The 26469-nt window shown below is 41.8% G+C and overlaps 1 protein-coding gene across 5 annotated transcripts in view; it reads right to left on the bottom strand.

The window, feature by feature from the left end:
• syt1a (synaptotagmin Ia) overlaps positions 1 to 26469 on the bottom strand; it is a 212201-nt gene that overhangs the window by 102265 nt on the left and 83467 nt on the right. For 4 of the 5 annotated variants that reach the window (XM_006780865.3, XM_006780869.3, XM_006780868.3 and 1 more), the window contains one exon: positions 15248 to 15328. The gene's annotated coding sequence lies outside the window, so the exon portion shown is untranslated. Of the gene's footprint in view, positions 1 to 15247; positions 15329 to 15428; positions 15562 to 26469 lie in introns of those variants that run through there. The other variant, XM_006780867.3, reaches the window with a different exon arrangement.

The following is a 26469-nucleotide window of genomic DNA, read 5'->3' as shown; positions in this document are numbered from 1 at the left end:
AAAGTGAAAGGCAGACGAGTCGATAACACTGTCCTTTTTACAAGTGCACGAGTTAGAAACAAAATGGGTAGTTCAGGAACTGCTTCTAATAAGTCCTCTATCATTCCCTTGCCATACTGTGGCTTTATGATCTACTCCGCTGCTGTAGTTATGAATAGATCCACCGAGGTCTGACCCTGCAGGCTGGCTCAGGTACAAAGCATTTCTTCACGCCGCGTGTTTATCTCCAAAAAGTCGAATTCCTCGGCGCGGTTTTCGTGTAATAATTTGCTTGGATCGAGCAGGAATGAGTGTTTTCACAGCTATAGTGGGAATCCGATTATCATACGGGGATCACGGTCATCATGGAAACCAAGGATGGTGCACGGTGTTAAGCCGTCCCTTACACATCCGAGAACACTGGGAATTAGTGTGAAAATTCAGCTCCCTTAAAATAAAAGATGTGACAAATTCCGTCTTTCATAATAATAAGCGCATTCTCCGGCAGCTTAGCATTTTATTTGTGTTTATAGGCTCCATGGGTGGTAGAAGCACAATGTGCACTTTCTGGAGGCATTCCTCTGCCACCGTACGTTGCCACGATTTATGCATTCAATTAAACAAAGCATGAAATGTCAGAGCAGCATGTGTAAACTTTAATTTGGCTTTGAATGTGTTGAGGATAAAGGGCTGATACAGGTTATATACTCTTAATTTTCAGGTAACCACCTGACAGACTTGACAGTGCCATTAAAACCATTTGAAATGAGATGCTGAGACATTGAAACTTGCTGACCTGGTGCTTGATTTTGAACAAACTCAAGCTTTTTCTATCAAAATAAGGCCTGTCTCAGGCTAACCCTTTTTTTCCACTCACGTCCTGTTATTTCCCTCAATCAGACTCTCTTAAGCCACATAAGAGTTTCAACAGTTGTGTCAGTTGTTCCAGAAACCTGGAGAAACAATAGCTACTAAAAAAAATCTTTCTCTGCTTTTTGTTCTTTCAGCTACTCCTGATCATCTGTCTCCATCACCCCCCATACTTAGCATCCTACATTGCCATGCCAGTCCTCTGGATTCATTCATACAGATACTTTGTTGAAATTGCCAGAAACCCAAACAAAACAAGCAATAAGAGGCTCTAATGCAAGTGTCCTGTTAATCTTCTTTCATTACACCCTTGAATCTTTTCTGTGGTCTCCCTTATTTCCTCCTCCCTAGAAGCTCCAAATTCAGCATCCTCTGTCCAGTATATCCACTCGTCCGTGCCCCAAACCATCTCAGCCTTCCCTCTCTTGCCTATCTTTGTCCCCAATTTTTAGGGGAGCCCCAGAGAAGTAGTGGTTATGGATTGAGCCTCCCAGGAGAGAGAGAGCAAAGATGAAGCAAAGCAGTGACCTAAAGATAAGCAAACATATAAAATAAATTTGTCCCACTACTCACATGACTTTGGAGTTTTTGTGTGCTATTAATTGTAACCCATAAAGGCCAGAGCCTGACATATTTAGTCCAAATGTCAGTTTTTAAAAACTTTTCAAACATCAAAAACTCTGAGAGACTCAAAATTGAATCAGCAGCAAAAGCAGAAAGAAGCATTCTGCCATAATTCAATCAGTGGACAATGGTTAAGTAGATAAGGTCTGGAAAGTCTGACATTTTCATTATGCCGGATGAGGCAGATGAAGGCTGAAATCTTTTTTTTGTTTTTTGTGATGGACATCATAAAGGGGGAGGGAGGAGGGGGGGGGGGGGCGCAGGTGGATGGAGAGGCATCCAAAAAGATGGAGACAATGCTGTGAGGAGGAGATAAATGAAGCTGGAGTGGCTTGGCCACGTCAGGAGAGGACAGCCATCTGTGAGCTCATGCTGCAAAAAAAGCTTATCTTATTACCACCTCTCCTGAACAGTGAAAACTTCTCCCCCACCACCACCTCTCTCTCTCTCTGTCTTCCACTTTTCATGTCCTTGCCTTCTGCATTTCTGTGACAAAACAGTGTAATAATAATCCAGTGTGGCTTGAGACTTAATTAGAGCCTGTCATAGCTTTAATTTACACTAGTTTATAAATGCAGATGGCAGTCCTGTTCATTACCCTCTCAAGACATTCCTGGTTCATAAATTGAAATTAACAGCCTTTGCCTGGAAATGATCTACTTTGAATTTCCACACTGTGCCATCAGAGGTTTTAATTATGACTTTGGTTAAAAAAAAAATCAATTATGCATGCAGCCACCCATCAGCAGTAAGACAGAAAAATCACAACATGATGAGCGACTGAGAATGTCCGGGTCATCGTTACAGTGCGTTGCTGAGTGGTGTCGTGTGGCGCATGACCGCAACTCAGGGTCGACCCTGAACTCTCAACCCCACCGCCCGCCCCGGCATCTCTGCTTTGGGGTCACAAACAGTTCCCGACACACTCCCGGGTAAAGACAACAACAAGCCACAATATACCCGCAACACACAACAAAAGACATGACTCCGAGCGCTGTCACCACTAATCATGCCGAGACAAAAGAGGATGAAGCTCAGATGCTGTGCGAGGGGTGTAATAATGTGTAGACAGACATGATAGGATATTTTCTGGGTGCTCGGGGACAAGAAGACAGCGCCGTTAAAAGGGATCAATGCAGGGATCAATAAAGTGGTGCGTAGTGAGCATTAAAAGCAAAGAGGAGCTAGACAGTTTAAAAGCCAGATGACCTGACAAGGAAGGTCCTTGACCAGAAGAAGTGACGGGCCTCTCTTACAATCACAGAGCTGCTATCCTCTGCAGTGTTTCACTTCAGTGCTGAGCAGTTTACTTCCAATTCTGAGCAACGTTTCATGGGAGGACAGATGAAGGAAAGCTGAAATGTGTGTATATATATATGCATATGAATTCGCCAGGACCACTCACAGCACTGCAAGGCTAGATTCCCTCCTTAGTGCCAGTCAAGCTTACTAGAGCGCGATGGGGGCTGGATTGATTGACGGACTAAAGGGGAAAAGGCAAAGAGAGCGTGCAGGAGAAAACCCGAGGTCAGACACTGTCACAGATCTGACTGGTGCATCCAGGAAAAAAGTGCCTGGAGGGCGTAATTCAGCTCACTTAAAGCTCTTAATACTTCATCTCCAGCATTTTCCAGCCCCAGTCCAGTCAGGGCAAAAGTATTAAGAATAACATTGCATTTGGTCTCCAATTACAAAGCCATTGTAAACATTGACCTCCACTTTTTTTAAAGTTGCCAGTGTCTCTGTTGTATTACTTTTTGACTGTATCACATTTTCAAAATAAATTTAAAGAATGTAGTTGAATGTAATCAGTAGGGTTCTGTCATAAACGGTAGTAACCAGACTGAAAAGCAGCGCACATTTCGGTGCTTTATTTCGGTGCTTTATTTCGGTGCTTTTTTTTCCTGAGCTGTGATACACTTTAGATTCTAGCCAATCATTTTACGTTTCCGAGGATAGTAGGCGGGTCCAGGTACGTACGTTCTTTTAGAGCAGAGCTACAGATTAAAGATGCCCAAGGCGAAGCGGTCAAAAGTCTGGCTGTACTTCACAGCAAAATATGCAAACACAGCAGCCTGCAACAAGTGCTTTAAGCTGATACTGTGATACTGTCAAAGGAGGTAACACCTCAAATCCGATGAAACACCTGGCGACGCATAGCGTTTTTTTTAAAAGCCAAGGAATGCGCTGTATTTGATAGCTTGCTGCGAGACCTCACACCGAGCACATCTACTGCGGGTGTGGTGCCTGTTATCGAACCCGGAGTTAGCAACATCCCCCAAAAACCCGAAGAGGAGAGTCCTGGCCCCTAGCCCTGCCAGTGTAGCAGAAATGATGAGGATGATGATGGCAGCAGCAGCAGTTCTTCTCTGCGTGAGTAGCTTAATGTTGTTCGTGTGTAATTTACGTTGAGTAGGCTAACCACGTTATTACATTAATGCATGTAAGGTGAACTAGCAAACATCATCATAGCTACATGCGGCTGTCTTCTTGTTTGGTGGCAGATACTCCCTTCACCCTGGCCAAAAAGGCTAAAATGACCAAAGAAAAATTGGAAAACAGCTAAACATGAGAGGTTTTTGGACAAAGTTTGTGTTTTTTTCCATTGTTTAAGCACTGCTTCCAGCCAAGAGTGATACCATATATGCCCCATAGCTGCAGAAAAGGCTAACATTGTTATCTTTTTACAAAAAAACAGCTGAACATGAGAGGTTTTTGGACCAATTTTGTGTTTTCCATTCTTTAAGCACCGGTTTGAGCACCATTTAAGCACCGGTTTGGCACCGGTATCGGATAAAATCTAAACGATACCCATCCCTAGTAATCAGTACTGAGTACCTTGTAGCAATTTCCATTTAGTGGACTGACACCTTTGGACAGTAAACATAATCACAATTTGTGTTACTGTGACAAAAGAAAATGAATATTTAAACCTGTTACATACCAGTTACGCTACTAATACCTGGCAGAAATACCTTGGATTCCATTAAATAAACCACTGGTTTACCACCCTATGTTTGATAATGAAGGAGAAACAGTTTTCAGACAAAAACATACGGAGAAACTGTACAATATAAACATACAGTGGGGCAAAAAAGTATTTAGTCAGCCACCGATTGTGCAAGTTCCCCCACTTAAAATGATGACAGAGGTCAGTAACTTGCACCAGAGGTACACTTCAACTGTGAGAGACAGAATGTGAAAAAAAAATCCATGAATTCACATGGTAGGATTTGTAAAGAATTTATTCGTGAATCAGGGTGGAAAATAAGTATTTGGTCACCTCAAACAAGGAAAATCCCTGGCTCTCACAGACCTGTAACGTCTTCTGTAAGAAGCTTTTCTGTCCCCCACTCGTTACCTGTATGAATGGCACCTGTTTGACCTCATCATCTGTATAAAAGACACCTGTCCACAGCCTCAACCAGTCAGACTCCAAACTCCGCCATGGCCAAGACCAAAGAGCTTTCGAAGGACACCAGAAAAAGAATTGTAGACCTGCACCAGACTGGGAAGAGTGAATCTACAATAGGCAAGCAGCTTGGTGTGAAAAAATCAACTGTGGGAGCAATCATCAGAAAATGGAAGACATACAAGACCACTGTAATCTCCCTCGATCTGGGGCTCCACGCAAGATCTCATCCCGTGGGGTCAAAATGATCATGAGAACGGTGAGCAAAGATCCCAGAACCACACGGGGGGACCTGGTGAATGACCTGCAGAGAGCTGGGACCAAAGTAACAAAGGTCACCATCAGTAACACACTACAACGGCAGGGAATCAAATCCTGCAGTGCCAGACGTGTTCCGCTGCTGAAGCCAGTGCATGTCCAGGCCCGTCTGAAGTTTGCCAGAGAGCACATGGATGATACAGCAGAGGATTGGGAGAATGTCATGTGGTCAGATGAAACCAAAGTAGAACTTTTTGGTATAAACTCAACTCGTCGTGTTTGGAGGAAGAAGAATACTGAGTTGCATCCCAAGAACACCATACCTACTGTGAAGCATGGGGGTGGAAACATCATGCTATGGGGCTGTTTTTCTGCCAAGGGGACAGGACGACTGATCCGTGTTAAGGACAGAATGAATGGGGCCAAGTATCGTGAGATTTTGAGCCAAAACCTCCTTCCATCAGTGAGAACTTTGAAGATGAAACGAGGCTGGGTCTTCCAACATGACAATGATCCAAAACACACTGCCCGGGCAACAAAGGAGTGGCTCCGTAAGAAGCATTTGAAAGTCCTGGAGTGGCCTAGCCAGTCTCCAGACCTCAACCCCATAGAAAATCTGTGGCGGGAGTTGAAAGTCCGTGTTGCTCGGCGACAGCCCCAAAACATCACTGCTCTTGAGAAGATCTGCATGGAGGAATGGGCCAAAATACCAGCTACTGTGTGTGCAAACCTGGTAAAGACCTATAGTAAACGTTTGACCTCTGTTATTGCCAACAAAGGTTATGTTACAAAGTATTGAGTTGTATTTTTGTTATTGACCAAATACTTATTTTCCACCCTGATTTACGAATAAATTCTTTACAAATCCTACCATGTGAATTCATGGATTTTTTTTTCACATTCTGTCTCTCACAGTTGAAGTGTACCTCTGGTGCAAATTACTGACCTCTGTCATCATTTTAAGTGGGGGAACTTGCACAATCGGTGGCTGACTAAATACTTTTTTGCCCCACTGTATGTGCATTTGATTCACGCATATAAAAAACACTTCAGGTTTAAACTTGTGGCCCTGACATGTATGTCTGTAGAATTATATACATATATTTGAGCCTGTACTGACTTTGATGTTGGTGTTTTAGAGCTAATTGTCTTTCCCCCCCGAAAAGTCCCTAAAAGGTTTAAACAAGACCAAATATCAAGGGTAAAAGAAGCCATTTCTGCCACATGACCACAAACAAGAAACTTCAACCTTGCTGGGAAGATTTTTAGTGTGTGAATAATTTTTTTCTTTAATACAAATGCAAATATTTTATAAGTAATGCATGAGTTAACATCTCCATTTTTAGGATCTATACCCCACTACTGCTGCACATTAGCCAGCAGAATTATGTTGAAAGCATAGATAAACATCACCCAGGGACACTGGTGCATGCTACAGACTGCCCCATGTCAGCCTCTGACTGATATTACAGATATTCAATGCATGTAAGTAAACGGTGCACCACTGCATCGAATTATAAAAAGAAAGAAATAAACATGTATTTTAGCACTAAATGAAATCCCAGTGACTTTAAATAACATGACTGAATGGTCGAGATCCATGTCTCCAAATATATACAATAACCCACATAAAGCTGAATAGAAATGCTTTAAATAGCATGCTGTGGGATGATGCAACAAAATGCAAAATACCTGAAAATGCAAAACACAGTTTGCGGCGACAGACAGTTACCAAATTATTAATATGCTTTACCCAAGTAAAACACGCTATCTTAGCCCCTGCACTCACTCCCTAAAGACATCTTGGTCCTGAGGGTGAACTCTGACCATGCCGTGACTATTGATGGGACAGTAAATTAGTGAGGAGTATTGACTGAATGTCACACTAAGGCCACCATAATCCAACAGCTCATTCTCTGCATGAACTACGCTCACACTGTGCATTCTGGGTAATTTTTTTTCTCCTCTTGGGGGTTGATCATATCAAGAGCCAGAGTGGTTATTTATACTGACAGTTATGAGACAGAGAGAGACGGAGAGGGATGTCTGCGTTTGTTGGAGAGAGAAAGGCTCGAGTTACACAATCATTAGGATACTTTTTAAATGTGTGTTTCAGTGATGATAAAAAAATATATATATAATCTGTTTGACTGCTATTCAGTCCCAGGTGGTTTCAGGTAACAGACTTTACTGTGGAGCGGTGGATTTTGTTGATCTGGCTTAAGATATTTATAAGCACATGTTCCTCCCAAAAATTCAGTCACGACTTTTGGCAGCAGGTGAAAGTGATGACAGATGAATAATGCATAGGCTCATTGTGCTGTAGTTAATGACTGCGATCACACATTGCCATGTCACCTCTACCTTCTCAACTCATCTGAGAGCAGGTGATATGTGTGAAAGCATTCTTGTCTAAGTTAAACATTTCACTTGTGTTTCTCTGATCCCAGTAATTCATAATGATGTGAATTGCGTGTGTGTGTGATGGTGGAGGGTGTGGTAGCTCTTCAGAGGAAGTGCAAAGCCACTGATTGCATTTAGCTGCCTTTTCTGCCACTCCTCATCAAACGAATGCAAGAAAATATGAATTTATACTCGCACAGGAGCCTCCTGCGTGAGCCACTTCTGTACTTCTCCCTGCCACAGAAAAGGAGAGGAGGAAAAAAAACCTCTGAAAGCTTTGAAATGCATTTCAAGCTGCTTTTTTCCCTCCCTCGGCCTCGCAATCATGACCGCATGAATCAAAATTGTGCGCATGAATACAGTGTTCATTTGCGGCGGTGTGTATTCATGCCAGTGCGCTGCAACTGCAAGCACTGCAAGACACATCTGTAATGGGATCTGTTTCCTCCATAGTGGGCCTCCTCGATGGGCCAGCTGATAGTACATTTCCAGGCGGCTATCTAAGATCAATGATGACCCTCCATTTACCACAGCCTGCTCTCCTTCAGCCTCGATGCATTAAAGGACAGAGTCGGGAGGAAATGCCAGATGTGCAGATAACCCCCTCCTGGCTTTTCTCTTTCTGTGACAGCCTTTTAACATGATAGATCCACTAATTTCTGAAAAACAGGATTGACTGGAAGGTCAAAGAGAGAAGGTGACACTACTGACCTCAGGAGAGACGCTAAATAGAAATCCAATTTTTTTTTTAACCACTTACATACAGGCTCGGTTTTGTCATTGTATTTTCACTGGCTTGCAGGTTAAGACTTCAAAACTAATCAACATAAGCAAACTCTTCTTCCCTTTCTTCATATTCACCAGGAAGGAAGCTCATTTTTACAGACATGATAGGGCAGTCATGGTCTGCAGTGCACGGTGTAATACTTCTTAAAGAGTAACAAAGCAATATACAGCGAGATCTAAATTAAAAATGATGCAAAAACTGAAAAGAAAGAAATACAAAGAAGTAGAAATAAAATAAATACAGAAATAAGAGCAATCCAGCCATTAAGGACAGTAAAATAAATAAAGCTAAAGTTAAAAGCAGTGCAAGAATAAACATGAACACAATGCATAAAAGTAGATGCAATACAAATATGTCACAGAATCAACTGCATGCAGAATTTAAAGCTCTTCAGTTATTTATGTACAGTGTTGGGGAGTAACGGAATACATGTACTGGCATTAAGTATTTAGCATACAAAATATGAGTAACTGTATTCCGTTACAGTTACTGTTTAGAAAGGTGATAATTAGAATACAGTTACTTTGTTGAAATTGCCAGAAACCCAAACAAAACATGCAATAAGAGGCTCTAATGTAAGTGTCCTGTTAATGTTGGTGGCTTCAGTTACACAATGGACTGGAAGCCAGCACAACAGAGCCAGCACTGCACAGGCAGGAATGCATTTCTTACTTGGAAATTCCGACACCACTTCATTTGTGCAAAATCTGACCTTCAATGCAAACTCTGTTTGCCAGCGACCAAGCTGCTCTCAGTGTCAAAAGACTCCACCTCCAACCTAAAGAAACATCTGGAAGTAAATTTCTTTTTAAAAGCTAACGTTAGCCTACCGCAACTACCTTGTTTTAGTTGTGGTAGCTACCAGGGTTATGTGCCACTTCAGTATCTTCGATGTAGTATAGCTGTGTGATTTATTACTATTACCGAAGGTTATAGTTCATAGACTGCAGACTGTTAGACTTGATGGATAGAATTAACAACCTGCTAACTGCAAATAATCACGTGCAGTTCTGAATGTAGTCTATGAACTAACCTCAGCTAATGCCAGCTAACAATGTTAGCTCGGTGGCGAGTAGCCTTCAGTAATAGTAATAAATCACACAGCAATAGTACATTCATGTAGTTGTAAAAAGCACGACAATATATTAAGTAATCCAAAGTATTCAGAATATGTTACTCACATTGAGTAACTTAACGGAATACATAACAAACTACATTTTGGGCCATGGAATACATTTTAAAAGTAACCTTCCCAACACTGTTTATTTATAACAGTTGTCTTTGTTTCCTTGCCATGAAAGGAGGTTAACTAAACACAAAAAAACAACACAGACAGAAAAAAAAAGATCTGTATCAACACTGCCTTTCGGTCAAATTAATATTTCATGCATCAGTATCAGCGGCAGCCCAAAATTTGCAAAAGACCACATTATTTACAAAGACTTTCTATGTACATGTTGATCCTGTGGGCTTGGGCTGTTTATTTATAATTCAAAATAATCTATAAATCCTTCACATCTGACCTCAGATGTAAGATTTACTCAGTCTATGCCCTGTTTCTAATCCATTAATTCAGGCTTTTAAAAGTTTCCATCACTGATTCGAATTCACATAAAACCACATGTTACATGTAAAAACTTTCCGTTTTCTTCTATTTACTAAAAGTAACAGTGAAAATACAGACATGTATTTTTTCTGTGTGAGCGATGGTCACAGAACTCATGGCTGTACACGCTCGCACAACGTTGCTTAAAAAGCTTCCCGACTATGACACAAAGATAGTGATGATTAACACAGCGAAGAAAAAAAAGCGTTTTCCCTCATTTCACATTCTGTCAAACACAAAACAAGCTCATGCTTAGTGCTTTAACTACTGAAAACCAGTGGATTGTTGCTATGCAACACTTAAATATGTTCGAGGTGCTACTCTCCCTTTACCTTTCACTAACCTGTACTCTGAGCGCTGAAAAAAAGAAAAAGAAAACTGCACTTTCTTTGTGCTGTCAGGCTTGGCCCTTTCCTCTCTGTAAATGCAGGTCTGTGGCGAATATGGAGCCTTCTGTGGAGTCAGAGATCTTGTGATAAAAAGCGGCTCCTTTTTTCCACTCAGCTCGTAGCAGACAGCATGCTGATTTACATAGTGCAGTGACAAGGACGACAGCTGCTGCCGTGTTCCGAGATGGAAAATATATCTCCGCTCCTTTCACATCACAAACCTTCCTTTTTCCCTTTCTACACTTTAACCCCAGTTCACATCAGCTCTGTATTTATATCGCCCACTTCCTGTCATTGGTGTTTCTGTTGCTCGACACCACTGTTTCCAGGTTAACGGTGAGATTAACGGGAGAGCAGCAAAACGACCCAAGCTCAGAAGAGAAGGGTGGAACGAAAAAAACAAATGTAAGATGCATTAAATTGGGTTCCCAAGTGGCTTGCAGGATGTAGCAAATATGCAGCAGCCTAAACTGAATGCCCTGTTTGTCACTTTGCTAATAGAAGGTATAGAGGTGTATCAAGTGAAATGACACTATGCTTGATTTTCAAGTCACGATTTTGGCAGTTGATTATAAAAACAAGATAAAAAGATTTTTGCTCCACATTTGGCTTCATTTGGATGATTAGTTTAAAATCCCTGGGTTTATTATTAGCTTTCCCAATTAGTAAACATGACAATGATGGATCAGAAGACAGAGTGGGAGTGGAGTGGCCGGAGCTTTGCTGTCCACTGGTGATAAAAACAGCCTTAGGTCAAAGACTGGGAGGCTTTTATTGTTTCTCTCAGGGGGAGTGTTGGTGATGGGTGCTGGCTATCGTCTGTTCTTGGAGGACATGCAGCAGTGCACATAATCAATGTCATGCTGAGCCAGTGTACGTGTATCGGTGTGGGCGTGAGCACATGTGGGAGCAAAATGCACGCCCTCTGATAGGCTAAGTCCACCGGCCTCTGTGGATCAGACGATTGAGTGCACTAAGATCTCATCTAACAGAAATAACTCATTTTCATGTCTGATTTCACACCCTCTCGCTGTGTTCACTGTTATCACACAGAAGATGTAAAACACGTTTAATTAATTCACGAAACTGTGTGATTTGCATTTTACAGCGGCAGAATATGGAGCGCTGGTTATATTCAAAATATTATTATCAATGAATGTAATTAATTTTAGATTACACAATAAATCTAACTCGAGAAGCTGTGTTTTTAAAGTGCTTTGCATGCAGGTGTGTAAAACCATGCATTAAAAATCAATAAAACGGATCAATGAAGCCCTGACTGACTCATATATCACTTTTATTACAGCCGAAGCAGATTAATCAAATCACAGTGTTTTATAAAGTGAAACGAAGCATTTTGCAGTGGGAGAGGGTATTTTTCCTGTGTATTTTACACTAGGTGTTAGCCAGGAAGATCATTGTAATCATTTAAAGGAGATCCAGCAGAGAAATCAGCAACATAATCCAGGCACATTGGCTGATTCGAATGTAGCTTTCTGTCAAATTTAGCACAATATACACCTTTTCCCCACTTTAACATAAATTTCTACTTTAAGACAACTTCTTTCTCTTTAAAAGAGTGATCAGGGGGTGCAAGGATATAAAATATCAATGGTTAATATTTAATGAATCTGTAAATATTTGTTAAATATAGCGAATGCGATAATAAATAATGTGTATATTGTATAACTGCCATGTTTTCATGAGGATAAACAGCCCATCACCTGCAGCTCCTCAAAGCCAGTGTAGTAACTTTCGCACTGGATTTGAACCCTACTCTTCTAGGTGAAAACCCTGGAAGAGTTAAAATTAAAAGGTGTGTCTAGGACCTGACCAATCAGTAGTCTGCCATTTACACTAAAAGATCCTGAAGACTTTGAAGCTATAGGAAAAAGCATAGTATCCTCGACTCCAAGCAAACAGCGACTTGATACTTCTGTGATTTATAGTCAGTGTGGCAAAGAATCCAACACCCCATTTGTAAGCTTTGCCAGTGTTGCAGGACTTGTAATCGTTCAGCCAAACTACCTGGTTAAGTGCGAAGCACTGATGTTGATGGACTCCAGCGACAGTCGGTACTAGTTTGTTAACACAAATTAAGTCTAGTAAATACTCAAACACTGCTGTGTCTGCACCTCGCCGACTGTTCCCCTGCAACCAAAACACTGAATCTGTCATTCCTCGCACTATATTATCTAATCACCACATGAATAATCTTTACAAACAAGGCAACGTCCTGTATAATTTCCCTGCTCTCACACTGTCAGCTTGCAGCACATCCCGTTTTTGGCCATCACTCTGAAAGCTCCATTTTTCTCTGACTATTGGATCTGTCCACAGGAGGTGGTGCTGAAATTTCACCCTGCGCACAGGACCACTGTCCATGGTTTTGAATCAGCACCGCACGGCCTGAGCGCAGAGGCACAGGCTCCCACAGAGAGAAAAAAATAAGAATTTTGCTGGCTGGATGAACGGATGGAGCAGCTTGGACTTTGTCTCAGCTGGGACTGTCTGTAAGTGGCAAACAAGCCAGAGTCTCAGCAGGCAGGGAGCTCCACGCCCTGTTTGCTTCAGAGCTGTCACATGTGACAGCGTCATCTACAAAGAGATGGGGAGCTTGAGGTCTGAATACATCCCTTAGATAGACAGAAAAAATGATTGTGGCTAGAGCTAGGTCGAACATTGCCTGCCTCAGTAGAATATCCTGAAAAAACAGCTGAATGTGTGACACAAAAGAAAGACAGCAGTTGCACTTTTTCAATGATCAAAAGCCTTTTCTGTTTTGTTTGGGGGGTTTTTTACATCCTGCCTGTGTTTTAAAATTCAGGCCGACACATTGAGGATGCAATTCCAGTGGGACGTTGTGTGAAAAGAACGGCTGATCCCTGGTCATGAGAGGCCAACCCCACTCCATCCTGTCTTTCCCTGGAGTAGAAAAGCCAGCCAATCAGAGAGGACGAGGCAATGAGTCACGGAGAGAGCAGACCGCATCCAGTGGACCGAAAGGAGCTGTCTGACGCTCTGGGCAGCAAAAGCGGTAACGTCCATGGATGGAGCGATCTGCTCAGGTCTCCAACACACACAAACGTACAGGAGATACATGTGATTTACAGATGGGTTGGGATTTTTTTTTTTCTCTAAATTTCAATTCATTTAATGTAAAAAGTAAAAAAAATTCCCTCTTCCTTACCATAGTTTATGACTCTTGCTCTCTCTTTTATGAGATTTATGAGAGAGTTCATTACTCTCAGATATTACCAGCCCTCACTAACTCACGAAGCGCCCACTGTAACGTTGCAAGGTTGTGTGAAGGTCAGCATATTGCTTACTTCCACAACTCAGCCTGAGCTGTGTTAAAGCTTTGCAAAACTATAGCACGGGGCCTGACATTCAAGGCTAAACGGCCGTTTAAATAAACAAAAACACAGTGAATAGGCCATGTGAACGAGCGCCTGAGACGCTCATTAACTATTGATGCGAAGGGAGCTCTCACAGTCAGATACGTAGCACACAGCACAGGCACCTACGTGCAACACACACAGTTGTGAAATCACATGACAATGCCAACGGGTGTAATATTTTCCAAAAAAAATTAAATTATTCTCAAAGTGAATTAATCTTATTAAATAGCTTCCATAAATTACTCATGATCTTACACATAAATCAAATGATAACAATGGAATGAATATGAGAGATGAGCAGGTTTTTCATGTCCTCTACTGGATGTACAAATCCATTTTCCAATGAGCCACAAAGGCGCTGCGGATGTGAAAAGAATTTATTGGACCTTGTAGGAGAATAAAGGATTTGGAAGGTGATGGGAAAATGGAGTAAAACCAAAATGTATTGGTTTTGAGCCTGAAAAGACTGGAGCTTTGTGTTGCCTTGTTCTAGCGCAAGACTGACAGACGGGCACTGTTTGAACCTCCACAATCGGCCAACTTTCACCTCTTTCATGTCTACTGTACCTCAGCTCGCGTGGATGGATGGGTGGAGGGAAGAGAGAGAGATCGACTAGTTCATTTTACTGGAATCCGGGATAATGAGGCCAGAGAGAGCGAGAGAGAGAGAGGAAGAGATAAGGCACGACAAAGGGGAAATGACAAACGGCGGGGTAGGCAGCACGTTGATTCGATTACAGCACAACTTCTCATTAAACGACAAAGAAAGCCAGCCCTGGGTCAGGAAGCCACAATACTAAATACATAGCGGATACACCTGCTAAGAGCAGCATGTTTGTTCTCTTGGCTGTAGGGCGATAATGGTTTCCTCTGACTGTACCGCTGCCACCCTGAGACAGCCGTTGATCTGGAGCTCGGGCTAACCCTCTGTGGGAGTCTGCTTACTCCCCCTCACCCCACCCCACCCCACCCCACCACCGTCACAACTTAAAAATGTTGAAGCACACCGAACAAACATTTTGAGCAGTACCACAAGAAAAACTGTGTAGAAAGTATTTACCAACCCACTATTAGAACCACAAGCACTTTCTCCAATATTAGTCTAATCTTGGAAATATGTTTTTTTGTTTTGTTTCCCTTTTTAGCAAATCCTGTCAATGTAAATCTGACGTCCTCCGACATCTGTCACCCTGGATAAGCCCTTGTCAAAAAGAAACGGCACCTCCTCCTCTTCCTCTTCTCTTCCTCTATACGACCTGACTCTTCCAATCACTATTACAGTACGGAGTCCTCAGAGCCATGTTTGCTGACACGCTCAAGCTCACACACACGCACACATCACAGGCAGCGTGTTCTCTCGATTTCAAGCGGGCATGCGGTATTTTTTAAAGCAGCAGAGCAAAGCGGAGCTCCCGTGCCTTTATGACTGTAAAAACATGCTGTCTCCATCTCCACGCTGCGATTCTCCTCTATTACCTTTTTGTGAGGGGAGGAAACAAAATAAAAGACATCTCTTACCTGGCAGCACGCTGTCTACCCTGGGTCCTCTTCACAATCCCAGGAAGGGGTTCAAGTTTGCAGCGCGAGCTCGATGTGACACTTTGAAAAGAAGGGGGAAAAAAAGGAAAACCAAAATAAGTGGCTAAAAAGCAATGTCCCCCTTTATTCTTTCACACACGACGGCTCAAGAAGCACTCACGATCATACACTTGAACACCCAGTTGACAGCTCCGGCAGGCGAGCAGCTCACTGTTCCTTCCCTCCCTCTCCCTCCCTCTCTCTCTCTCTGTCCCTGACACTAGCCTCCTCTCTTCCCGCCCACCTACTCCAGCCCCCTCCCCCAGCTTCTCTCTTTTTCCATCGGTCTCCTCACTTGCTCTTCCTCTGTCAGACAAAATGCACACATCCCCTTATTCTCTCAGCTCACTATTTTATTTTATTTTTTGACATTTCCCCCCACCCACTCACACGCTGTGCTCCGTGAAAACAAATATCAGTCGGAGGTACTATTAGATGTGCATTTCCACATGCCATCTACAAACTTATTCTTGTTTGATGGACCATTTCAAAAGATATTTTCTCTCGGAATAAGACAAAGCCAGTCATGAAAGGCTAATAACATCAGATGGTGGGATTAATGAATAATGCTAATGAGGCGTTCATACTGTATACGATTTAGAGTCCCCACTGAGAGCCATCCCTTAATTCCCCCCCTCTCAACACTCGTTCCCCATCTTGCTGTCTCACTCCATCTATCCCTTTCTCTCTTCAGGTCTCACTAGTGTATCCGATGCTGCTCACGTCCCATTCTGCAGACAGCTAGTCAAGGGCATTCCCAGAGTAAGTGTATGCAAATGCTCTGCCTCGAGGAGCTGCCTTGTGTCCCCTCGACACTCAGCCGGACCAGATGTGGCACATGGCTCTTCCAAGGAGAGGGCAGCAGATGCAAAGGCAAAGGAGAGCCAGCAACAGCAATCTTCTCAGCAGTCGTGACCTCGCTTCAGTGGACACATTGAGGCCGACGGCACCTGAACTGATACTCTGAAATATACGAGAACCTAGGCTGACTTCCAGCTTTAGTTTGAGGCCAAAATAAGATAGAAAAGAGCCCTACACTGACTGAAATATCTGAGAATATTTCTGATTAATATAATATATAATACTAAAATGTTACGTGTTAAATGCTTTATCCATTTCCACTTTTATGGTCATTAATAATTCATTGTTTACTAAGTAGCTCGTCCAAATTACACATGTACAAGCTATGCTACATTCACTGCCCTGCCTCTTTGTCAAAGGTGTCAGTATTATGGTGGATAATGTTAGTTGAAGTGATCGTGGGACATGCTATATCGGACAAACTGTGCCGGTACATTTTATTGAATTGAGAAATGCGTGCCCCTGAAAAATCCTAAATCCTTACTCAGTATTTGGCAGTATGTTCTGGGGTGCCCCATTCTTCCATGTACATATTAACAGTAGAAAACTGACATAGCAACAACCTTACCGCATACACAAAACAGATCAAGTACTGAAAAGCCCAATATATCCCTCCCTTCTCTCTTACTGTCTTCCTCCTCTCCTCTTCCTGTGTCTTCAGACTAGCACACTTTCCACCAGCACCCTCTGACCAATCTGATATGGAAATCTTACTAATGATCTCCATGCTTTTGCTGGGTTTCCTTCCTGATGCAACCCTCCCCCTGGTGCTTTGGACTGGAGCTAGGAGTACACTGGCATACACTACAACCCAGACATGTGTTCACGTGTGGAATCAGTGACTAAGAGTTCCACGCCCCCCTGTTATGTTCATCTGCACTTCCATCGATAATCAGCCAGGCGCTCCTCTCCTTAACGGGTCATGTGTCATCCAATGATCCTCACTCAATGAAATCCTTGAATCCCTTTAGTGTTTCCTTGTTTTGTCTACAGATTAATAATAACACACGTGAACAGTATCCATTTTCTTCTCTACAACAGATCTGCTACATGAGCTGGGAGAGCAAAGGAAGTCTGCAGCAAACTGTAACTCTGTGAGATACAGTATGTTTCTGGAGGGTTGAACAGATGTTACATGTGTGTGCAAGTGTGTCTGTGTGTGTCTGCATATGTCTATGGAGAGACCCAGTGTGTGAACAAAGTGCACAGGCTGATAAAGCACAATGAGACACATGGCACTGATGACAGCAGCCCACACACACACACACACACACACACACACATACACACACGCGGGCGCATGAGAGCAAACAGACATATAGGAGGGACAGAGGCAAAGCAAACAGGGAGTATGTGTTAATGATTACCAGCTAACACCCTGCCTGGACTCAGGCACAGCTTCTCTGTACATAAGCTTTGGTTCACTGGTTCTGCGCGTTCTGTGTGCGTCTCTTGTATTGTGTAGCTGTGGGGGTATCGATTACTGGGTAAGGTGATGTGGCCGTCGCAGATTTGCGGCTCAGCAGTCTTATGGTTCGACCCTAATGAGAAGAAAGGGAAGTACATTCATGCTGAGCTGTGCAGGCCATCCTCTATGGAGAATATCTGTTGTGTAGCTCAACCTAGTGTCCTAAACACACAGCCCAGCACTTCAGAGGCCACTCACTATCGCAGCTAGGGGCTGGAAATTGTAAACCTGAAACACGTCTATGCTTATCTCCTTGCGAACGTAAACTGGCTGGAAGTAAGATAATAGTTTTGGCCAAACAATTTCCCTGAGACAGAGAATAAATATTCGGATAAGTTTATATAATGTTTATGCAGTATAATGAGTTGTTTTAAGATTAAAAATGCCCTAAACGGGAAAAATGCAGGCAGCTGTGAAATCACTGCAGCTTAACTGAGAGTCCGGGTCCAGATTAAGGCCCTCTGTTAATGTCACTGAGCCCCAAAGGTACAGCAAGAACCACCCAGACACTGAAAGACCAAAAAAATTGAAGATTTGTAATGTCTGCACATCATATTCTGCAGGAAAGGAAAAATATTTCCTCTATTGAATTTTACTGAAACTTTACGAGTAATGGGTAGGGGTGGGGGAAAAAATTGATACTGTGTAGTATCGTGATATTTTGTTTGCTAATAATGTATCGATACAGGGACAGCAGAAATCGATATTTTGTTACAAAAAAAGTTTTTGTGGACTGGAACATGCTCTGACTTCAGAGCATGTTGATCCTTTTTCTGAGCAAGAATCCTGACGTTCCTTCACTGTCCAAATGTGTTTAACTTTCTTTTTTGGCAGCAATAAACATGACAGTTTACTTATTTTAATTTAAGACATGTTTTATTTTAATTAGGTTTAAAACTTTTTTATTTAATTATTTAAATTGAGACAAAATTATATTTTGTTTTAATTTACTTTCAAATTCTTCAGTTGCTGAAGGGGCTGCATAGTTTTCATTAATTGCATAGTTCAGAATAGCTATAATTGTACCAGATGGTTGCATTCAGTTAAGTTGGACTAGACTGTAATACAAACCGTTCAGTTTGTCAACAATAAAACCGACTGAAATGAGAGACTGAGTGCGAGACTTTGATATTAGATAAAATAAATATTGATAAAGTTTACCTTTATGTACAGAATCGGAATATCGCAAAATATTTTTAAAAAATTGCAATAATATCGTATCGTGCGTTAAGTATTGTGATAATATCGTATCGTGGGATGTATGGTGATTCCCACCTCTAGTAATGGGGGAGGCTTCTATTCAAAATCCACTAAGTTCCGTCCTTATTTAGTTTTGTTGGCATTGGTCTTACATGTACAGCTGTGAGCTGGGAGAGCTGGGAGAGCTGGTTTAACAGCGTCAGATGTCAACCTTGAGCCTGTTTTCTCAGAATATGAGGTTGGCAAAGTGGAGTAACTAACAATTTTGTGATTCAGGAGACCGTGATTCATGTCCAATTTGGATTTCAGTTTTTTTACATTTTGTTTTGCTGCATTTTCACTTTAGCTTTCACTTGCCAGGTATATTTAAGAATCAAAAACAGGCTTTGGTTTCTGAAAGTATTGTGGCTGGGACTAAATTATACCCCCTGAAAACAGTAACCCTGCATGCTGAAAATTTATGCTTACCCATTGGGTTTAAATGTGATGCTAAGGGGCCTTTACAAGCGTCCATATGTAAGTGCTTAGGAGCAAGAAACCTCTTTCAATATTTGTTTATATATTTGTGTTTATCTCAGGACAAAATGGCAGTGGAGCCGAGAACTGGCTCCAAACGGCCAGTCAGAATCCAGACTCAAAACTCGTACATGTAGGTTTTCAAATCATATGCAAGCCCTACACAGTTTCTGCACCATGTTCATACACAATATTAAAAATGAAATAAAACAAAAAAGTCAGGATCAGTGCTAGCCATTGACATTGAGATTTTATAAAAAAGGTCAACTCCCTCCAAGCCCAGTCTAAAACAAACATTGTGTCCTCCGCTCTCAAAAGAAACTTTCATTACCTCTGGTTTTGCAAAGGTTGATGGAAGTCACCCACTTCAACATTTCCAAAGAAATGGGCAGGGAATATGAAGAGGAAAACTAAGAGTGAAAATCTTTCAGCCCAGGAACCCGTCATTTTAACCGAGATTGAACAAGAAAGGAAAAGCGAGGAACAGAGATCAACAGTGTGAAAGAGGAAGAAGAAGGGCGAAATGGCATTTAGAAGAAAAAGGCGGTGAAATAAAAGGAGATGGGTGAACAAAAAGGACAATTTCCTAAATGTCACGGGCATTTGAATGGTCACCTTTGGACACAGCAAATTACGGGTCTTATTCAAGCGCTGGATGTGAAGCAGTTAGAAGTAGCTTTTGTAACTCATCTATACAAACCTTAATCACTAATTTGTTCTCTCTTCCACATAGCTGCCCTCATATTTAATTGCAACGGAACAACAATGTGATGATTAAAAGTGAATACCATAAAAAATTATTCAGTAATTCTTCATGTTTCACATTTTGATTGATATAATTAGAAAAATTGTTCTCCAACCAAACAACTGCAACTCTAGTTGTCTAGTAACTCTAGTTTTTGGGTGAATTGTGATCCCAAGGTTATTGTTTCAGTAGCTCAGTATCTTTGGGATAAATTAAATGCATGTAGGTATATCTGTGTATTTGTGATGCATGTTTGTGGATGCATAGAGGCATTGGTACATTGCCCTGATAAGAATCATGCGGTTACATTTTGGATGAAAAACAAGGTGACCGCTGGACTTTCAGCTTGCCCACAGCCATGAATTCAATTTAAAAATCATCATTGTCTGCCCTTGGCAGCATATGGTGCTTCTTCCAACTCCCAATTTAAAGTTTCATCACAGGAAACTTGCATTTCTGAACTTTATGAACTGATCATTCCTCTCTGGTCTATCGGCTTCAGTTAATCCTAATTCATCCAATCACTGCACAAACTTATGTGTCTCGTCACATTCAAAAGGACTACTTTTCTTAATTGTCCATCTTACTGATTTAACAATCACCCGCCTCCTCCCCCACAACTGCCCCAAGCACAAGAGGATTCAGGATACAGGCAGAGGATCCCCTAAAGAGAGCTAAACCAGCCTCAGCCACACTGCCCATGCAATTTGTGCCAAAAAACACTCTTAACACATCAAGTCATCGCAGCTGTTTTCTTGCATACTCCGCAAAATTTTTATTCAAAGTTGAATTTTTGGTCAAATAAAGATTAGCATCAACGGATTAACAAACTCACATTTATCTGGCCTTGATGGCCCACCTGCACTGGCTCTGCATTGCTTTACTGGAACTGCATGCAAATGGTTTGGTTCATAACCATTTAGACAGGGTTTAAATTCCCCAGAAATCAGATTTCGCTTTGCCCAAGTGAGTGAAATTTGATAAGAACAAAAGGCAGATGTCATCAAGACATCAATACAAAAAAAGGAATCAACAAATGATTTTCTTCTTGAAATAATCATTGAATGTAATTTGGTACTAGCATGGATTTATTGAAGTGTAGCCTAAAAAGATCTGTGGTAAAGGATCTGAAGGCCACTGAAAACAAATTCTTTCATATCTAATCTCATTTTCATGTGTATGTGGTCCATTATGCTAAGAAATGCTTAACGTTTCCCACAGTCACAATTTCTGTTCTGCACCTTAAATCACAAAAATGGCACCAGTGACTAACAATGACACCGACCTCTGCAGATATTAGACTCATTCTGAGGAACTGGCACAATTATATTTTTTTCCCCCTTTAATGCATTCAAATTGTACTGCTTTGACCCACCCAGACTATCCAGTGCTAATTCTCTCTGCTACTGAGGCATGCATTTCCAAATGGAGTAAAGTAGCCCTAATTACAGCTGATGCGCTCATTTAATCTCTCTCTCTTTCTCTGTCTTTCTCGGATTGTCTCCCTCCGCCCATCTCTCTCCACCGCAGGCAGGAAGCTGCCACGAATCACTTACAGCTTTATCGTCGGATAAGTGGCTGTTCAAATATGAAGCTATTCAGAGAACTCCTTTCAGTACACACAGGTGCTTCCTTTCACCGCCACCCGGCTTCTCTCGCTCACATGCGTGCGTCAGATACTGTACACAAACTCCCACCTACACACAGATGTACTCACGCAAACATACAGGGCACAGCATTACACACAGAACACCTGCTAGGGTCAGGAGCACATGCCAGTGTCACTGATGCCACGCAGATGTTCGGCTGCCATTTGAAGGTACAAGAGGTCCAGAGGAAAAATGACAAACTGCTGTTATCCACAAATTTTCTATTTTTAAATGTCAACTACTGCAGTGAGTCTTAATGTTAAAGGAGCCATCTTTTTATGTTTGCAATAATTAGCCACCAATTATATATACTTATTCCATTAACTGCCGTTCAGAGCAGCATATGAAGGACTATTGATTTGTTTACAACTTTTTAGACCAACACTGCTGTACTGTCCATTTATTTGGGGTTAAGAAAGTTTGTTTTTGCTCATCTTCTTATTAAATTTCTAGTTATTATCCTGTCAAGTTAAATTGTGATGGTGTGAATTTGATGTATTGGAACATCTCTCCGGTGTCTAAAAGCCTTCTCTGAAAACAGGAACTCAGAGTATCTGTCAAAACTCCCTGCATCCTGTTATTGGAAAGTCAATCGCAATCCAAACAAACAAATCTTACGCATGGAGACTCAATTACAATGTAAAATGTTCAAAACATTTTCAATATTCAAGTAACTGGCAAAATATAAAGTTTTCATACAAATGAAAACTGCAATATGTTTAAAATTCTACCATGAAATATTGCAGTATTAACTAGTAGTTCAAATCTAGAAGGTATGACATTAAAGCTGCAAAAATAGGGATTTAAAGTGAAAGAGAACTGTCCCTAATTAATGCAGTTTCTATTAATTCTGTGCATCTTCAGCGAGGATTTTAGCATTCTCGGCTAATGGTTTACACGCTAGTTTTTTGGGTCTCACCAGCTTTGTTTCCAGATTCATGATCCGGCTATTTTTGATTTCACAAACCAGAGAGTGAACCCACTGTAGCTTTTAGCAATGCAACAGTAAACATTTAGTGGGTGAAGAGCAAGAAGTTTATCTTGACTTGTTAGACACTGAACCAGAGTCTCAGCATCCACTAAAGTGTTGCACTTGAAGGGAACTGGACTTCTTTTCTGGTTTGTAAAGACATTTCGACTTTCTTGTTCAGTTCTAGAAACGAATGGAGAGTCCCACGTATTGGCTGTCTTTGGAATTGGCTTAGAGTTATTGACCAACCCGGTAATCACACAACTCATTGAGGGTTACATGATCCAAGGTGTTAATCAAGGGATTAATGTCCCAGGCGCCAATGGTGCATTCCATCTGAAGTCAGAACTTCCTGTTCCCCACCTGAGATTTTGAACTGGAATGCCCCCTTAAGCAAGACAAAGTCAGAGTGCCCGACCGATCTTGACTTTACAATCCATGAAAGTATGTAATCTGTACAGCCACCATTGTGTATCTGGCTGAATAAGCCATTCGGATAACATTAAGCACAAAACTACAAGTGTTGTGTAGCAGTGATTAAGTGAAACAAATCCTGGCATTCCTTACTTTTACAAATTTACTACTGGCATGCACTCAAATCGGGAATGACATTTCTCTCAAATTAAGAGGGACTCCGACATCCAACTTCCGAGGATGTCGGACAAGGTGTGAAACCTCCGTTATACACTGTCCTACCTCGGCATAAGGTCACATGGGTCAAGGTGCATTGGGGGGGTTGAATTGCTTGGGAGGAAATCTCTAGACTTCACTCTAAGGGGATAATAGTTGGTGTCATAAGCCACAATCTCTGTTCAAGGCTCGTAGTTCACAGTCCACATAGACAGTCTCCTTTAATCCCCTCTCAAACCATCTGCCGTCTTAGTCAACATTAACATCCTTAAAAGAGTTTCCCTCCTTCAGGTCCAGATGTACCATGAGCACGAGCTCATCATGAGTCTTGTCACAATGAGCTGGCTGTTTTGTGTTGTGTATTGACCAATGGCTTTATTCGTACCTTGGTTCATGTGACCCCCAACGACTTACTTGATTACCTGGAGTTAAATACCTTCATCACTGAAGAGGCCTCTTGGATTAAAAGTGAAATGTCTTCACAGTCAAAAGGCAGCCTGGTCCCATTTAGAGCTGCTCGCATTTCACATAAACAAATAAGGGGTACTTTGTCATAAATACAGCAACTGAGATACAGTAAGGTGACAGCACTTTCTGCACCATCTTTTCAACATCCTTATACTGATCATCACTGTGTGTATGTGCTGAAAGAGAAATCAATTCCTTCTTTGCTACTAAAACCAGTTCTGAAGTATGATTTCACTAACTTGGAGGATTAAGCAACCGTGTTTTGACTTTTTTCTTGAAATACAATTACAATTTTAATCTTTGTTTTGATTACAGCTGCTTTTATTGCCCTCAAGTAGCCACAAAAATAAACTTTAAACCTAAGTCTCGTTAATGGTATATCCATGTTTCTCTGAAGTGGATTGCTTTGATCTTTGTGCATCATACTGTAAAGGTAGATAATGTGTATAAAGTGGTCTTAATTTCTTTACCCCTTTGATTCTGAGCGTAGCGGTAACAGTATTAATATCTTTTCTTTGGTCTTAACAAAGAGCATGATGCACTTGAACCAAGCAGTAAGGAGCATGCTATTAATGACTTCATTGTCTGCTTTTTTTCAACAAGCCTGTGGAGTCTCTGTCTATAAATCCACCTTCTTTCTCCAGAAAGTCCTGCTAGCATGCTCAGTAGCCTTTATCTCCTCTGTTTCTCTGCTAACTCCAGTCACCAGGCGCTGCTGCTCACGGAGGTCACATCCGATTCCTCCCAGCAGTAATAATTACGACATTCTTATGGAGAGATGAGTGGCCCTTTTGACCTGCGAGTCCCCTTGACACACACACACACACACACGTGAGGAGAAGAGCAACGTGAGAGGAATTCACCAGGACTGATGACTAACAGACTTTAGACTGAAGACACACGAGGCAGACAGACACACCGGTGAACGTAGTACATCTTGCATAAATAAGGACACTAAGGAGCATCTGTGTGCAGACGGGAACGGTGTGTTGGGTATTTTTTTGGGAGGGCCCCTGTCTGGGACGGGATTGAGGAGTCAGCACTGTCTGTTAGAGTGCCCCGGGCCGAGTCTGTGTAGGGGGCTCAGAAGGGGGATTAGTGGGGATTTAGAGAGCAGTAATTACCCTTGCCCACTGAGGGTTTGGTAATTAAATTACCTTAGCAACCCTGGTACTGCCCAGCCACACAGAACCTCCAAGGTCAGAGCGAATTAAATTTTACAATATGCAAAATTTACTTTGCATTGTCATCGCAAAATCTTCTGCTGTTAAGAACTACAGCTCGTAATTGTTATGGAACCTGGTTTTCTCTATGTAGAAATAATATTTCAAGGACCTCAGCTGTAAAGCATAAAATATGAATTTATTATAAAAACACTTGGTGCTTCTAGGAGAAGAGAGATGAGCGCACATATTACAGCAAGTATGGTGACTCACTTCTGAGTTTAACCTTACACAGGAAACTTTCTTTGTACCCTCTCCTATGTCTGTGTCTATTCTCCCCTTTAGATAAAGGAACACAGCAAAATGCTACACTCTCCCCCAAATAGCCAACAAGCAGCTGGGCTGTCCTTTAAGCCTCTGCAGAAGGAAAACTGAAAATGCCAAACAGAAGACAGTCAGGTCATCACTCTACAAAAAGGCTCCACCGAGCCCGAACCCGAACCTTCCACGACTTCCCAAATAGACCGACTCACTACAAATAAAGGCCCTCACACTCATGAACTAATAAATGATTTTCACATATACATCAAAAATGCAAATAGAAACTAATGTTCATCAGAATTCATTATGCTCTTTTTCAGTGTGAGATTCCTATTGTGTAAATAGGCAGTGGCTGAGCTGTGTGTGTTTGTGTGCTTGGAGAGAAGGCATACATTATGTTAAAGTATACTGTTATTATGATTAACCACAGCCATAGCAATTTGAAAGCACTACAGCATTCAAGTGGTGTGATGCACGGTTGAACGTAAGCTTTTCAAACCTGAAACTTCCATCAAGAAGCAATTACATGGTTAACTTCTACAGATAGTTGTGACATCGAGTAGATTAGCGGTTAAGTGAGAAATGAGCTGAGGTTAAAGAGCAGTGGATTTGGAGTGAGACAAAAGAGAGGAATAGAAGGAGAGAAGGGAGAGAGGAATGCGTGGGAGTAGCAGCATCTCCCACGCAGGCACGATCCACCACTGAGCAACACTCGCTCGTCTCAAAGTGACATACAAACGCCAGCAACAACTCCTGAGCAGAAATGCAATCTCCCTCCACATACATGCCCATGGCTCTAATATTCAGAAGCACTATATATGCTCTGCATTCAATTTACGTCAGCACATGAAGCTTAGGGCTTGCCGCTGACTTTTACTTCAGTATTTTATTTCAAAATGTGCTCAAAGCATGGGCCATAAAGCTCCTTCTTTATGGCTTCTACAGATCCAAAAAGCTGCAGGCGCATGATAACGACCTAAACCTCCAGCCCGCACTTGCAGCATAAGCATTTGTGTATGAATGTGTACTCAAGCACATGCAAGCAACATGTACACATCAAACACAGACCTACATTCATCAAAAGGAACGGGAAAAATCACTGAAATGTAATTCATTACTGCCTTTCCCAACAGGAAACTTTGATTCTCTGTATTGAAAATGCGATCGCATG

Source organism: Neolamprologus brichardi, chromosome 17 (genome assembly GCF_056152115.1).
Source record: "Neolamprologus brichardi isolate AB-2024 chromosome 17, ASM5615211v1, whole genome shotgun sequence".
In the NCBI taxonomy this organism is placed as follows: Eukaryota; Metazoa; Chordata; class Actinopteri; order Cichliformes; family Cichlidae; genus Neolamprologus; species Neolamprologus brichardi.
The sequence above is the reverse complement of the archived record's forward strand: the minus strand, read 5'-3'. Positions and strand labels throughout refer to the sequence as shown.